Source organism: Prunus mume, linkage group LG3 (genome assembly GCF_029339155.1).
Source record: "Prunus mume cultivar Tortuosa linkage group LG3, ASM2933915v1, whole genome shotgun sequence".
NCBI classification, from domain to species: domain Eukaryota; kingdom Viridiplantae; phylum Streptophyta; class Magnoliopsida; order Rosales; family Rosaceae; genus Prunus; species Prunus mume.
The window spans coordinates 25356716-25373541 of NC_142700.1; the positions used below are offsets into that span (position 1 = coordinate 25356716).

A 16826-nucleotide genomic window follows, 5' to 3' on the forward strand; every position below is an offset into this window, starting at 1 on the left:
AACAAAATCCAAGATGATCAAAATACTAAATCATCCTAACTTGAATTTTATCCAAGATGAGCTCTCTTCCAATGACATCTTTAAGAACAAGTCCTTTTTTGCTTTAGTATTAAGCAAATCACCCACCATGTAAGGAGTATTGTCATCCAAATTTGGTATCTCTTTTATAGTATCCCAAATATCCCTCTCTCTTTCTCTTCTCTCCATTAGATTAGATTTTTTTTTTTCAAAATTGGCAGAAATAATCTCAATACCAATAGAAAGATTTTCTAGAACTTTGGCTTGATAGTTGTTCCCAACTGAGCTAGAATTCCCTTCATAGTTAGATCTACTTCGCTTATTGCGACTTGATTTTTCTGTAGGAACCTCAAAACCTAAATGGGAATGAGATAGTGGACTACATTGGCGGGGTGATGGAGGCTGGTAGGACGGTTCATAGTGATTTGTTGCTATGAACGCATCATTGTAGGATCATATGAAAAGTCTTCTATCCTGAAATCTCTATTTTCTTCCCCATAAGTTGTTGCATCAATATTATCAGGGCCCAATGCAATGGAGCCATTCCCAGTAGCAGTTCCACCCCCAACGACAATCTTTAAATCCTCATAATTAACTATACTATTTTCTCGAAATTTACTGTGACTTGAGTAGGACAAGCAAAGAACAAATTATTCATTGTTAATATATTGTAAATAACATATCGTACTAAACTAGTAAGCTATTAATATATTTAAAAGATTATGAACTAAGCTCACATTCAAGTAATCTTTCCATACTTCATCACTAGCAGTGAACGTCTTTGCAATTGGGTCCCAGCCAAAGCCAAAGTTGTTACGCATAGACATTTTGTTATATTGCTTCTTAAACCATTTCATTTGACTCAAGTAATAATTACACTACTACAAAAAGTGAAAAAGACGACCAGAAAAACACGACGGTCTAAGTGAAAACCGTCGTTTTTTAAAAGACGACGGTTTTATAAAACCGCGGTGTAATAACACATTAGACAACTAAAAAATGGAGTTTCAAATGGCTGTTCATAAAACACGACGTACTTAATTTAAAAACTGACGTCTTATTGAAATAGGATTTTCAAGAGGTAAAATCGAAGCCAACAAATAACGGCGAAGTTATGAACCGACCGACGTAGAAAGTAAAGACGACGGTTTCAAAAAAGCCGTCGTTTTACCCGAAATTAACATGACCAAGTTTTCGTAAGGCGTCAGATAATTACAAATAAATCCACGGCGGTAAAATACAAAATACCGCCGTATTAAATTAATGTACAACTACGGCAAAGGTAAATATAACGACGCCTTTCTCGTATTTCTACGATTTACATCTTTAATTCTTACCAAGTTGGGGTTTTCATATAACGACGTATTATAGAATTTAACGTCGTATTTGTCCACTTTATACGTCATACATTATATTTAAACCGTCGTCTGAATAAGAATTGTTTTTAACAATTTATTTCTTGGATTTTGTTATCCTACGTCGGTAGATCTACTTAACGACAAGAATTGAAATAACCACGACGGTTTATATAGAAAACCGCCGACATAATCAGATTATTCTGAGATCACAAGGGTTAGGAAATCTTACAAGATGGAACTCTGTTGCTCATCATAATCTTACCAGAAGACAATATTTTAGAGGTTAATGATGTATGTGTATTTGTGTCTTTGAGATACACAAACGCACATACACATTAACATCCACAAAATTGCATCTGAAATTTGACGACCTCAGATTTGCAATCGAGAGACAATTTTGGAAGTGAATGATGCGTGTGCGTTTGTGTATCTACACAAACGCACACACACATTCACATCCAAACAATTGCCTCCTAAAACTTCACGACGGCAGCCACAGATTTGCAATCAGCGAGACAATTTATTGAAAATTGGTGATTTGCAATCAGATTTGCAATCAGCCACAGATAACCAACATTCAAACAATTGCCTCCCAAGAGATGAGGTGAGACAGAGAAAGGGGCAAGAAGAAGTTGAAACCCTAATCGAATACTAAAACTGAAAGAACCCGTGGAAAAAAACCCTATTTATAATTAAAAAACCAAATCCACGTCGGTTATATTACACATAACGACGTTTAACAAAAATAATCCTCGTCGGTAACAAATACATTACGTCGTTTTCTTCTTACTTAAGACGACAAGAAACAACGACGGTATAACAAAAACAGTCGTTGTTTTATATTTTTATTTGATTTAAATCAGTCACCTAGAAAAGAAACTTTATAAATTCTAGAACATTAATTTCCTCGAAAAAAACTATATGTATAAGGCACTGTTTTTGAAAAATAAACTATAAGAAAAAGGAGAAAAAAATTATATTTATAATAAAAAAATAAAATCCACGTCGCTTATATTACACATAACGACGTGTAAAAACGAATCCACGTCGCGAAAAAAGAATACGTCGTTTTAGTTTAGTGTTATCCACGTCGGTATATTACAATAAAACGACGTATATTATAAAAATACACGTCGTAAATTTGAAACAACCGTCGTGTTAAATATTTCTACCATGACGCGAGATATTGAGTTATCGACTTTTATTTAGGAGTTTACTACGGCGGTACCTACAACACTACTGTCGTATTATGTACCACGTCATAAGTTCAAATTAACGTCGTAGTTTGTCTATTAATACGTCGTCGTTATATGTAAACCGCCGTCTTATTACTATGAAACGGTTTGTATACATATACAACTTTTCGTCTACCTGACTTACACATGCACTGTTTCCAAACCCGAGAAAAATTTCTATCTCGAGAAAACTTTTCGTCCTTTTTCCTTGTCGAGCATCGCCGAGTATCCTATCGCTTCTTCTTGTCTTCGTCGTCGCCTCTGAACTTAAACACCAAAATCCGAGAGAAAGCTTTCATTGCACGCAAAAGGTAAGCTTTCATTTCTCACTATTTTTGTTGCTATTTTGCATGCTCATACTGTTTTTGTTTTGAAAATCTTTTTACCTTTTTTCTGGCGAAAATCATTTTTATTCTTTCAAGTTTGATAAAATACACAGAAAGAGAGGGAAAGTTTCAACTTTGAACACAACTAATTCAACTAAATAAGACGACGGTAGCTTTGTATTTACGTGGTTAAATATGTAGACCACGACGGTTCGTCAGTCGTCCTAGCGTCGTCTTAAAATTGATCTAAGTTGTTTTTAAAATGACGGTCAAATTTTTATTTGCTTGTTTAGTTGCAGGTTTGATTTCTCTGAACCATGGTTTTCGTTTTTCCTAATTTGATAAAATACAGAGAGAAAGAAAGTAGGGTTTGGTATCTTATATAGACGACGGTATCTTATTATTGACGCCGTGTGAATGTTCATACCACGACGTTGTTTTAAGATACCGTCGTCTATAAAAAGATGCCAAAGCTTTTTTTCTTTGTATTTTATCAAATTAGGAAAAACAAAAACCATGTTTCAGAGAAATTAAACCTGCAATCAAACATTCACAGAGAAAGAAAAATGTTTTTGGTTTCTTATAAATACGACGGTAGCTTATTATTCACGTCGTGTGAATATCCATAACACGACGGTATATTAATATTTACGTCGTGTTAATATGAATATCACGACGTCGTGTAAATATCGCCGTAATAAGTTCTTATTACGTCTTATTTAATATTGTTTCGTCGTTGTTTAAACATTTATATTGTTTCTTCTTTAAACATTTATTACGTCTGATGTTATGTTATTACGTCGTGTAAAATCTTATCATACGTCGTAGTTTATAAATAACCGTCGTTTGTGTTCTAATTTTTTCCCGAAATATTTTCACTTGCAGTGTTTGTTTATTCTGTAACCATGGTTTCTCAAGACCAAAGTAAGTACTCTGGCTCAAAAAAAATGGAGGTAAGGAGCTTGGAATGGTAACTCCTCAAGACAAGCCCTTGAAGAAGATGAAGTTTGTTTCATCTGCTGAGACAGAACCAAGCAGCCCGACAACAATTTCTGAGGATTCAAAGTCAGGTCGAGGTATGAGCACAATGCCTCGTGTTGTGAAGAGAAAATTGCAGAAAATCAAGCCAGTTGTTGAGTACAATAAAAGGGGGAAAGGATGTGGCCCTGCACATACTTGAGATGCAGTCCTACATTGGTGTGTTGGCACGCTCCAGTCCCACTTGTGGACAAGAAATGGGCTGAAATCCCCAATGATATAAAGGAGCAGATTTGGGAAGCCGTTGACATGGCTTTTGTGGTAGGTCAAGGGGGCAAGACCTCGGTGTTATCTTCTGCTGCCAAGAAATGGAAGGATTTCAAGTCTACACTGACGAGGCATTATATCCTTCCATACATCAAGGAGAGGGAGAAATTAAGCCAACCCCCTGAAGTATATAAATTCATAGAGAAAGCAGAATGGGATGCCTTTGTAGCTTCAAGGTTATCCAAAGAATTTGAGTTTGTGCATTCTCAACATTCACAGATTAGGGAGAAACTTGAGTACAATCATCGATTGTCTCGAAAAGGATATGCTGGTTTGGAGGATCAATTGGAGGAAACCATGCCTGGGGTAGAAATTGATCGATCTACCTTATGGAAGAAAGCTAGACAGGACAAACATGGTAACATCCCAGATCCAAAGGTGACAGAGAAAGCAAAATTAATTGTATGCATACACACTCTGTTTTAAAATTTTATTAAACTGTGTATATATAATTCTTATTACGTCTTATGTTATATTTTTTCGTCGTGTTAATGATTTTACTACGTCGAAATATTTTAAAAACGTCGTGAAAGATCTAAAACTGGAATCACAACTCGTTTTCAGTAATTATAGATAAGACGTCGGTGGTTTATTTTTTCGTCGCTTTAATGTTATTACTACGTCGAAATGTTTTCAAAAACGTCGTGAAAGATCTAAATCTGGAATCACAACTCGTTTTCAGTAATTACAGCAAAAGACGCCGGTGGTTTATTTATTGCGTCGTTTTAAACATCTAACCACGTCGGTTTTAATTAACGTCGTTATAAATATATTATAACGTCGATTTCTATTTTGGTGCATCGTGTGAAATTATATACTGCGTCGTTTGTTTATAAATAACCGTCGTGTGTTTTCTTGTGCCGACTTTTTTGTATGTCTTTGTTTTAGGATGAATTGCAAAAACAAGTGGTTGAAGGCAGTCTGAGTGTAACTGGCAGTAATGATGTCTTGACCTTGGCTTTGGGTCCCGAGCATCCAGGGAGAGTAAGAGGGGTAGGTGCTGGGATTTCCCCTAGGCAATTCTTCAATTTACCTAGACCACAGAGGGTAAAGTTTGCTGATCAATTGAAGGAAAGTGTAAGACTTGTCCTTCAAGAGGAGACTAAGAAGATGGAAGCTAGAACCAAACAATTAGTAGAGGCTGAGAGGGAACATTTACTAAGTCAGCTTTCCCACCTCATCCCCAATTTTGATCCAAGCATGCTTAAACCGAAAACTAGCCCCTCTCAAAACCAAGGTCTACAGCAAAGTCCCATAAATCCAATGTCCGATAAAGCAAGCTGTTCTGAAGGGAGATCCCAACATTTAGAGGATGATACTGCCAAAAATGGGGAACAGCAGGAAGAAACGGTAACATAACCGAACTTTGAATTCTCTGTTTTTTTACATTAGACGTCGTTATTATGAATAAACCCGTCGTTTTAAAAACATACCACGACGATTTTATAAATAACCCGTCGTGTTTATTTAAATATCACGTCGTATTTAGTTTACTTGTTTTACACGCCACTAGACGTCGTACTTTGTGGTTTTTAGACGACGGTTTTAGTCCTTAACGACGTAATATACAATTACCACGACGTTTATTATTTACCATCGTTTAATAATTTTAAGACGTCCATAATTCTTACATACCGTCTTAGGTTATGCCTTACCACGACGTTTTGGTTTAATTTTTTACTCTCTGCATAAATCTGTCTTATATATATATTTCTTTATTATTTAAAACAGAAATCTGGGGCTTTAGATAATCAAGATGAAGAGAAGAAAGGAGAAAACAAAGATGAAGGGAAGAAGGAAGAAAAAAAAGAGAAAAAAGATGAAGGCCAAAAGGAAGACACAAATGATGAAGAGAAGAAAGAAGAAAAACAAGAAGAAGAAAAGCATGACGAGGAGGTATATTCTCATAACTTTGCCTTTTTAATTTGTTTTTCACATTTCAGACGTCGATATTTTTCTTTAAACCGTCGTTTGTTTTCACATTAGACGTCGGAATTTATTTTCTACGACGTCGATAGTTATCTAAAACGACGGTATTTAATTATCGTCGTTTAAATTATAATAAGACGACGTTTTTTAATTTAAACCGTCGTTTTTAATGAATTACCACGTCATTTTATTTTGCTTTATTTCTTTAAACAGGGTAATCTGAAGTAGTTGATTATTTCTAATGTGGAGGTGCCATCTTCCTTACAGTCCCTTTGTCGTTATGTGGAAACGACACTAAAGCCTCAGGAGAAGATCATGACCTTCAACATTGAGAAGGAGGTGTTTGGTGCAGATCAAGTACCTTCGTCTTGCATGAAGATATTACATTTGTGCACGGAAGAAATTGGGGCTACTGTGGTTGCAGTATATATGAGGTTCGTCCTAATCAAATATCAAACATTATATCATAAGACGTCGGTTGTTTAATTATTACGTCGCTTTTAAACCACTAACCACGTCGTTCTTTTTTTACCATCGTGATAAATTAGTTATCACGTCTTTTCTATTTCAGTCGTGTGAAATTGTATAATACGTCGTTTGTGTATAAATAACCGTCGTTTGTTTTATATATTTAGATGCTTATATGATGTTTTGAGAGAAGGAAATATGTGCAGCATGGTTGGCTTTATCGACCTGCTCAGAGTTAGTGCCAACGCCGGATCACTAATCGATGATCACGAATTGTAGCCATCGACTTCAAAAACAGATGGTGAACAGATTTTCATGATGCCTTACAATCCAGGGTTAGTCTCCTTAAAAGGATTTTGTTTGTATGATTTTCACTAATTGACCACTTATAAAACTGCTTAACTAATTCGTGTCGCTTGAAACATCTAACCACGTCGGTTATTTATTTATTGAGTCGTTTGAAACAACTAACCACGTCGGTAGTTAATTATCGCGTGATAAATTTATAATAACGCCGATGATTAAGTTATTACGCCGTGTGAAACTATATAATACGTCGGTTTTTATAAATAAACGCGCTTTTCCCTCTGTGCTTGACTTTTATATTAACCGTCGTTTTTATTTTATTTTTGTGCAGCCGTCATTGGGTCTTCTTGATTGTGAGGGCAAAGAGGGAAACCGTCTATTTTCGGATCCTCCGCACTGGAAATCGTGTGGTTGATGATGAGGGCAAAAACATCGTGAATGCTTTAAAATTTATAATTCCTACATAGGCGAGACTCAGCCGTAAAGCACCAATCTGAAAACTCGCCAGGCACACCAAAGCAACCCAGCAGTGTCGAATGCGGGTATTATGTGATGCGCTTCATGAGGGACATCATCATGGATCCTTCCTTGGAGTTTGAGAAGAAGGTAAGAATAAAATTTTCAGAAACATTTTTTGTGGTTTTTTGTATTATCAACGACGGTCATTTAAAATTACCGTCGTTGAATCGATATACTACGTCGGTTATGAAAAAAACGTCGTCTGTGTCTGAATTTCTTTTTATTTTGTAAAGCTTAATAATCATTGTTTATGGATTGCAGTTTGCCAAGGGAAAAGATCAAGCGCCATACCCCCAAGCAGCCATTGATGAAGTCAGGAAAGAATGGGCAGAGTTTGTTTGCCTTCATATGGATTAGAGGATTTTTGGAACACTTGATATTTTTATATGTACTAATTTTGTCTATAATATATAATGTCCAAATTTTGTCTATAATATACATCCTTTTTTTCCCTGAAAATTTGTTGAGGTTTTCATAATATAAAAGAAAAAACAAATTGCGTAACCGACGTGTAATAACTTTCCAACGACATAATTATGTAAAAAACCGACGTAAAATGATATTTAGACGTGATGGGACGTACATAAGACGTCGTTTTGATGACAATTTCGCCATGGTTTCGCTTTTAAACGACGTGCTTTTGAACAAGTAAGTCGTTTATTAGGGTTTAGGTTAATACCTTATAACGACGGTGATTAGGTCGTTGAATATGTATTTTACGTCTGATGGTGAAACATCCGCCATGGTTTCTCTTTTAAACGACGTCCTTTTTACATGTGAGTCGTTTATTATTATTTACAACGTCGTGGTTTGTTGTTGATATAAGAATATTTTATTATTTTTAATTCAAAATTTTAAAAATAAATTTAAAATAAATTCAAAAAATTCAACTTCAACTCCTATGAAGTCATTGATATATTTTCTTCCCCCTAAAACCCAAAAAAATGCAGTTTGTGTAATAAAAGATTAAAATGTCCAACCTAAATAAAATTGTTTTGATGAGTCATAGCATCACTTACATAGTTTGATGGTTTAGGGTCTAGGGTTTGGGGATTAGGGTTGTTATTTATTAGGGTTTATGGTTAAAGTATAATTTTTGGGGTTTAGGGTTTATGTTTGTTATTTCTTAGGATGTAAAACCATAAACAATTTTATAAAATTAAATTTTACAAATATATAATTTAGGGTTTTAAAGTTTAGGGTATTACTTTTAACGACGGTGATTGAGTCGTGGAATATTGAGTTTACGTCGTATGGTGAAAAATCCGACGTCGTTTCTCTTTTAAACGACGTTTTGTTTACACGTGAGTCGTTTATTATTGTTTACAACGTCGGTAGTTAATTAACCCCGCTGTGGTTTGTTGTTGACATAAGAATATTTTATTATTTTTAATTCAAAATTTTAAAAATAAATTTAAAATAAATTCAAAAAATTCAACTTCAACTCCTATGAAGTCATTGATATATTTTCTTCCCCCTAAAACCCAAAAAAATGCAGTTTGTGTAATAAAAGATTAAAATGTCCAACCTAAATAAAATTGTTTTGATGAGTCATAGCATCACTTACATAGTTTGATGGTTTAGGGTTTAGGGTTTGGGGATTAGGGTTGTTATTTATTAGGGTTTATGGTTAAAGTATAATTTTTGGGGTTTAGGGTTTATGTTTGTTATTTATTAGGATGTAAAACCATAAACAATTTTATAAAATTAAATTTTACAAATATATAATTTAGGGTTTTAAAGTTTAGGGTATTACTTTTAATGACGGTGATTGAGTCGTGGAATATGGAGTTTACGTCGTATGGTGAAAAATCCGACGTCGTTTCTTTTTAAACGACGTTTTGTTTACACGTGAGTCGTTTATTATTGTTTACTACGTCGGTAGTTAATTAACCCCGCCGTGGTTTTTCATAGTTTTAACGCCTTTTTTGATTTTGCGTGGTACATAGTTTTACCACGACGTCCTTAATGTAATAAGCGTCATGTTTAATGTTAAATTTTAACGACGCGTGTTTTTTCGCGGGACCTAAAATTTTCAGATTTGGCTCTTATTTTTATACTTCTAACCCTGAACCCTAAAATTGTCAGATTTCGCGCAACATAACATTTCGCTCTCTCACTTCATCTCTAATTCAAAGTTGGGCCAGGCTGTGTCAAATCCAATTTGGTCATAATCTGTGAGCTCTGCCAACCTGTAAGTACAAACCCTCTCTTCCCCTTGTAAATTCATTGAATGATATATTACGTTGTTTTGTTAAAGGGTTTTAGGTATATGTTTTGCGATCTGTTAATAATGTTGTTGGAGGTATGGGTTCATGGATTTTCTGTTTAATGTTTTCTTGATCACTCTCTGTTATGTTGAATTGGGAATGGATTTCATTTTGTCGGATCTTTTAATCACTCTCTGTTATGTTGAATTGGGAATGGATTTATTGTTTTCATGCTTAGTATATGTTGGTTTCACGTATATGTTGGTTTCTTGCTTGGTTTCATGTCTATGTTGTGTTCTTAATAGGGTTTTGGGATCTTGAAAATAAACTGGATATCGATGTGTTTTCAGGCATACGACGACGGTTTTTACTTTAAACCGTCGTTTTTATTATTTATACACGACGGTGTTATGTAACTACCGTCGTGGTTATAATTAGACGACGTAAAATCCGTCCTATATATGTCAAATACGCTGTTTTGTTTAAAAACCGTCGTCTATGTTGTATATTAGTTGCTATTAGACTTTATATAATCTGCTATAGTGATGGTCATTGCTTTCCTTTTCACTTTATTATATATAATAGGGTATAGTGTCGGAGATGGATAAGTCATGGATGCACTCGGATAGAAGATCGAAGGCATATGAGTTAGGGGTGGAAGCATTTTTGAACTTTTCTGTAGAAAATCTTCTAACTACCACACATATCCGTTGTCCATGTGTTAAATGTGTTAATTTGAAATTGTTTGGGGTTGGAATTATAAGGGATCACTTATACTTTAATGGAGTTGACCAAAGCTATAAGAATTGGACATTTCACGGAGAACCTTGGGAAGCAACTACTAATGCTAGTAGAAATGTTGAAGAAGATGATGACCATAGTAGGTACAGTTTTGTGTCCAAGAAATAGAGATGGATGATAATGATTTTGGTGATTTTGGATCTGATCCTTATGAGTTTGCCAATGTGATTGGGGATGGAGATCAACCATTGTACCCTGGTTGTAGAAAGTACACGAAGTTATCGGTATTAGTGAAGTTGTATAATTTGAAGGCAAAATATGGGATGAGTGATGGCTGTTTTACAGAATTATTGATACTTCAAGGCGATTTGCTTCCAGAAGGAAATACAATACCGGCCTCTATGTATGAGGCAAAAAAGACTTTGTGTGCATTGGGGCTGAGTTATGAGAAAATGCAGCATGCCCCAATGATTGCATCTTGTATAGGAAGGAGTATGAGGATTTAACTCATTGTCCTAATTGTGGTATCTCAAGGTGGAAGGAAGGCAAAGATTCAATCTTGAAAGAGGGTGTGCCAGCGAAGGTGGTGTGGTATTTTCCTCCAATTCCAAGGTTTAAAAGGATGTTTCGATCACATGAGACCGCTAAGAGTTTGACTTGGCATGCTGCTAGAAAATCAATTGTGGTTATATGTCTCATCCAGGATTCCCGTCTTGGAAACTTCTTGATGATAAATGGCCCGAGTTTGGTAATGAGCCGAGAAACTTGAGATTGGCTCTGTCATCCGATGGATTCAATCCCCAGTTCTCTAAGTAGCAGATATAGTTGCTGGCCAGTTATCTTAGTTACATATAATCTCCCTCCATGGTTGTGCATGAAACGAAAGTTCATGATGTTGACCTTATTGATTTCCGGTCCTAAACAACCCGGAAATGATATAGACGTCTACTTGGAGCCTTTGATTGATGATTTAAAATCTTTGTGGGATGAGATTGGAAGAGTGTATGATGCACATAATGGAGAATACTTTACACTCAGAGCTGCATTAATGTGGACAATTAATGATTTCCCCGCCTATGGAAACTTATCTGGTTGTGTTGTTAAAGGATATAAAGCTTGTCCAATATGCGCGATGATACACCTAGTCACAGTTGAAAAATGGCCACAAAATTTGTTACATTGGGCATAGAAAATGGTTACCGATCAATCATCCATATAGGAGGCAACGTGCAGCTTTTAATGAGAAACTGAATATGGCACGCCTCTGAGCCATTAACCGGAGAAGAAGTGCTGCATATGGTTGAAGATGGTGTGAGTTTGTTGGAAGAAGAAATCAATATTCTTTGATCTCGAGTATTGGAAATACCTTCCTGTGAGGCATGTCCTAGATGTTATGCACATTGAGAAGAATGTTTGCGATAGTATCATTGGTACATTGCTGGAGATCCTGGAAAAAATAAAGATGGGATTGCTGCTCAATTAGATTTATTGAACATGGGGTCAAAACGATTTGCAACCAGTATGGAGAAAGACGTACTCGTTTGCCTCCCGGGCCTTGGAATTTGTCAAGAGCAGAGAAGAGAGAGGTTTGCAATTCTTTCTATGGTATGAAGGTCCCTGAAGGTTATTCTTCAAATATAAAAAATCTTGTATCTTTACAAGATTCAAGACTTCTTGGCCTTAAATCACATGATTGTCATACCTTAATGCAACAATTGCTCCTGTTTGGGCCAAAAATTGACACATCCAGTAAAAGAAGGAAGCCCAAAAAACCGAAGAGTCCCCAAGGCTCATCAGAGCAAATAAAGGTGATTTGGGCCTCACAGGCCCAAACATAATAGGAAGAGGGAGTCGAAGAAGGAACAATCCCACGTGGCAACCTCGGGATAAAAAGTCGACAATGGCGAAGTCGACAAGGATAAAAAGTCAGCAATGGCAACCTTTGGGATAAAAAAGTCAGCAATGGCAACGCCATAGAAGAAGTGATTGAAGGGTTCATGACATCAAGTTGATTAAGAATGAAGATCAAATCCCTCTTATATATGTATATTCAGAGATTTTTCTTCTGTCTTCTCGAGAAGGTAATTCTCCCAAGAAGATAAGCAAGTTACAATCTCAAAGAGGGATAAGCGAGGAAAGCGAGGTGTCGGAAAAGGAATCAAACTAACCATCACGGGTAAAATATCACAAGGCGGTGAAAAGCAGGAAGTGATCGCCTATCCAAAGCCTATATGCCAAAATGAAGAAGAAGAGGAAAAGGGGGAAATATCTTTGCCGCCCAATAAAAAAACACAATCACCCTACTCCAGAGAAGAAACAGTTTTACTATAAATACAAGAAGGAGTGAACAGGGTAAAGACACTCAAAAAACCAAAAAATCAATCAAAAACAAAAACTCAAAATGATCACTTGATCTAAAAAAACCTTCAAAACACTGAAGCAACCAAAGCTCATTGAGCTAAGACACTCACAAACAAACAACTCAACCAGAAGCTCACTTGAATTCCAAGTGAAAACCAGCTTTAGATTAGAATTCCCAAGGTTCGGACTTAGCAAAAACCAAGACAGGTAGAGCTTGAGCTTTTCCCAAACATGAAAACCTCAACAAATTTCACAGTGCAGTCTCTAGCCCACTTTGAAGTCCTCGAGAACGCCACTTTACAGGTGAAGAAGCCGCGATTACGCCCCTCGAAGCTTCACAAAAGCTTAAAGTACATTGAAGCTCTGCGAATCAACCTTTGGTATCGATTTATAGTTGAAGCTTAGCAATCGAGTTGTCAGCGGTCGATCCGGCCGGACATCTCGATCCGGCCGGACATTTCGATCCGGCCGAGCAGAGCCTCCCATCCGGTAAATGGAGTTCCAAGCTGTATCTTCATCTCTCTAGCATGAGTATTTATTGTTATAGTTTTGTAAAAGGCGATTACGCTAAAAGCGATTTAAATTCCATCATTACGCTTAAAAGCAGTTTAAATTCCATCGATTACGCTAAAAGCAGTTTAAATTCCATCAACCATTACGCTAGAACACCTTTTTATCTTGAGATAAATTGTTAAAGTCCTCACCATGCGAGGCAAGAAAAGAACTTACTTGGGAGATATTCCTCACCCAAATTCACAATGTCGTTTGTTTGCAAATCGAACTTGGGGCAAGTTATCTATTCCAAACTAAGTCTGCTAAATTTTTATTGCTAGTAGTGGCACGCTCGCACACCAAAGAAAGCGACTTGTCGACCAGTTTATGGTTCTCATGGCGATGGGAACTTTGCCCTTCCATCATAGGAGTAAGCGCAAAAGCAGGCAAACACTCCTGTGGCAATTGCGTTACTTTTGGAGAAGCACTGCAAGGTATGCAATAACTCGTTTGTGCTTCTTCTTCAATGCTATATGTGCAAAGACTGCTTGATGTTTCCAAGCTAGATAAGTTAGAAGAAGATGTAGTAGTTACTTTGTGTTTGCTTGAGAAATACTTTCCCCCTTCATTCTTTGATATCATGGTTCATCTAGTAGTACATCTTGTCGAGAAAAGTTAAATGCTGTGTGGGCGATATATTTTAGATGGATGTATCCGTTTGAAAGATATATGAAAGTGCTAAAGGGTATGTTGAGAATCGCACTCGTCCAGAAGGTTGCATTCTTGAGCGGTATATAGTCAAGAAGTGTAGAGTTTTGTACCGAGCATTTATCGATGTTAGTACAGTTGGAGTGCCTTCAAGCCAAAAGATGGGAGTTTCAAAGCCATTATCAGGGTTGCACAGTGAGCGTAGTTGATCGGGACTGTTGAACCAAGCACATCTATATGTCTTGGAGAATACGGAGGAAGTCCTACCTTATATCAGTGCGTATGAGTTTTATTCTTTAAGTTTCCATGTTAAATTATTTCTTATGTTTATCTTATATGTTTGGGACCGTAATACTTGAATTTTGTGTGTCATGTAGGCAACATATGATCCACATCCGACCACTTATCCAAAATTTAGAAAGAGAACAAAGTGGCTGCAGGATAAGTACAATAGCACTTTCATTCAATGGCTACGCTTCAAGGTATATGTTATTGAATAACATATTGGACTTTTAATTTTCTTCTTTCTATGTTAGATTGAATTAAGTTATATGATTAATTTGCAGGTTCAAAGTGAACTTAATGAGGAAGACAATTATGGCGTATCGAGAAAATTTAAGGTGGCTAGCAATGGTCCAAACATGGCAAAGTGCCATTATATAGGAGCTATCTCATTAAAGGTATTAAATTCAACATCAAGGCACAAGATGATGTGCGGACAACTCAAAATAGTGGAGTTTATTTACTTGCACATACTATGCAAGTTGCTAGTGCCAAGGATAAAAACCCAATTCTCTCAAATATGGGTTTCTATGGTGTCATTTAAGAAATTTGGGACCTTGACTACCAAAAGTTTACAATCCCAGTCTTTAGGTGTGATTGGATTGATAATACTTCTGGTCTTGTAGTGGACGAACTTGGATTTACCCTTGTAGATTTGAGTAAAATTGGACATAGGAATGACCAATTTGTTTTGGCTTCTCAAGTCAAACAAGTATTTTTTGTTGACGACCCGATGCATCGTGGTTGGTCGGTAGTGTTATCAATGCCTAATAGAGAATATAATGATGTTATTGGTGATGATGTCTTAGGTGATGTGAGAATTGAGTGTGAGCCATTTACTAGGGGGATGCCAAATGTTGACACATTTGATGAAGTGGTGGTTGAGTTAGGAGTCAAAATATTGAGATGGGTGTGAAGATATATGGGTTGAATGATGCTTTTAATTGGCAGTGTATGACATTAATTTTGTAATATATTGTAATGTGATTTCTTCACTTTCATTATACAGTTTTGGCCACAAAACAATCGAACAAAATTACTGGTTCCAGTTATAAAACCACGGTTTTGATAAAAATGTGAAAAACAAAAGTACATTCTAATAAATAACGACGTTTTGGAGCATTCAACGACCGCAATATATTTACCGACGCGTCTTAAAGCAAAGTAACAATGAAGAACCACGGCGCTATTGTGAAACGATAATCCAGGATAACACGTCGGACAAGCATAAAGAACGCCATGTAATTCAAAATAACACGACTCAATCCCATAATACCGGCGTCTAAAAGATGAGAATTTTAACTGAACGCGTTACAAAAGACGACGTCGTCATGAATTTACCACGTCGTAAGTTCTTTAATAAACGAAGTGGAAAAGGATGAATTCACGACGGTATTTGAAGTCCATTAAATTCGTCGACGTTAAGGTGAATTAGGCGGCGTTAATTTTTAATGAAGACGTATAAATTATTAAACACGACGGTCTTTTTCATGGTACCGACGTTGTATATAGACGACAACGTCGTCCTTATAAATTACTGTGTCGTAATTAATGACCCCATCATTTTTTCCACGTCGTTTATTTTCAAAATATGATGTATAAATTCTGTAATACGGCTCTCATTTATTTGGAACCGACGTTGTTTATTCATTTCAACGTCGTCTAAGTAAATACATACGTCGTAATTAATGACGACATCTATTTCCACGTCATAATTCATAAAAAATCGAAGTGGAAAATTTATTTTACGACGGTTGTGGGAAATGTTGTGACGTAGTAGGTGTCAATAACGTCGTCTATTATGATTGTAAAGACGTCGTATTTATATTTGTCATCTGTTTCCTTTTTAACGACGTTTTTTTTGTTGGAGTTGGTCGTCTATTCTCATCCTCGACTGTTTTTTATGTCTTTTTGCAGCACAAAGACGTCGGTTTTTATTTTTTGATGACGTTTTTTGTTTTAACAACGACGGTTATTCACCGTCGTGATTTGGTTATGGAAAAGATGTCGGTGGATTCCACGACGATTTGAAAACAGAATACACGACGGTGAATTCCCGTCGTGGTTTTCCTTTTTTGTAGTAGTGTTATAAGTTTTTGGGAACCTAATTTTTGCATTAAAATGAGGAAGTATCACTCTTTCTACATTTTGCTTGCTAAGTGACCCATTACCATCACTCAATCCCCTATTCATAGCATCCACCAAGAGGTGCAACAACTCATTGGTATCGTCCATGGTCCAAGATTTGTAGTTCTCTTTCTCTTTGCCCATTCCTTTGTTATTTCCTTGTTGTGAATCCCCCATTTAAATTATTACTACAACATATGTAAGAAATTTATTAGTTATTTCACAAGAATACGTATCATACCAAAGAAGAAAAGAAAAGAAAAGAATTTCATTCATGTTTCCTATTTTCTATTTTCTTTCTAACTTTGGTAAATATTAATGGCAAGTCCTAGGTCTTTGACAAGACCAAGTTGAGTTTTGCATGTATAAAGTTGTTTCAGTTCAATTAACAAGTCCTCCTACTCTACTTTTGGAATCTAGACGAAAACAAATGAATTAAAG

At 36.1% G+C, this 16826-nt stretch overlaps 1 pseudogene; it reads right to left on the reverse strand.

The window, feature by feature from the left end:
• Positions 1-449: 449 nt before the first annotated feature.
• Positions 450-16562, reverse strand: LOC107880737 (uncharacterized protein At2g29880 pseudogene; annotated as a pseudogene).
• Positions 16563-16826: the final 264 nt, after the last annotated feature.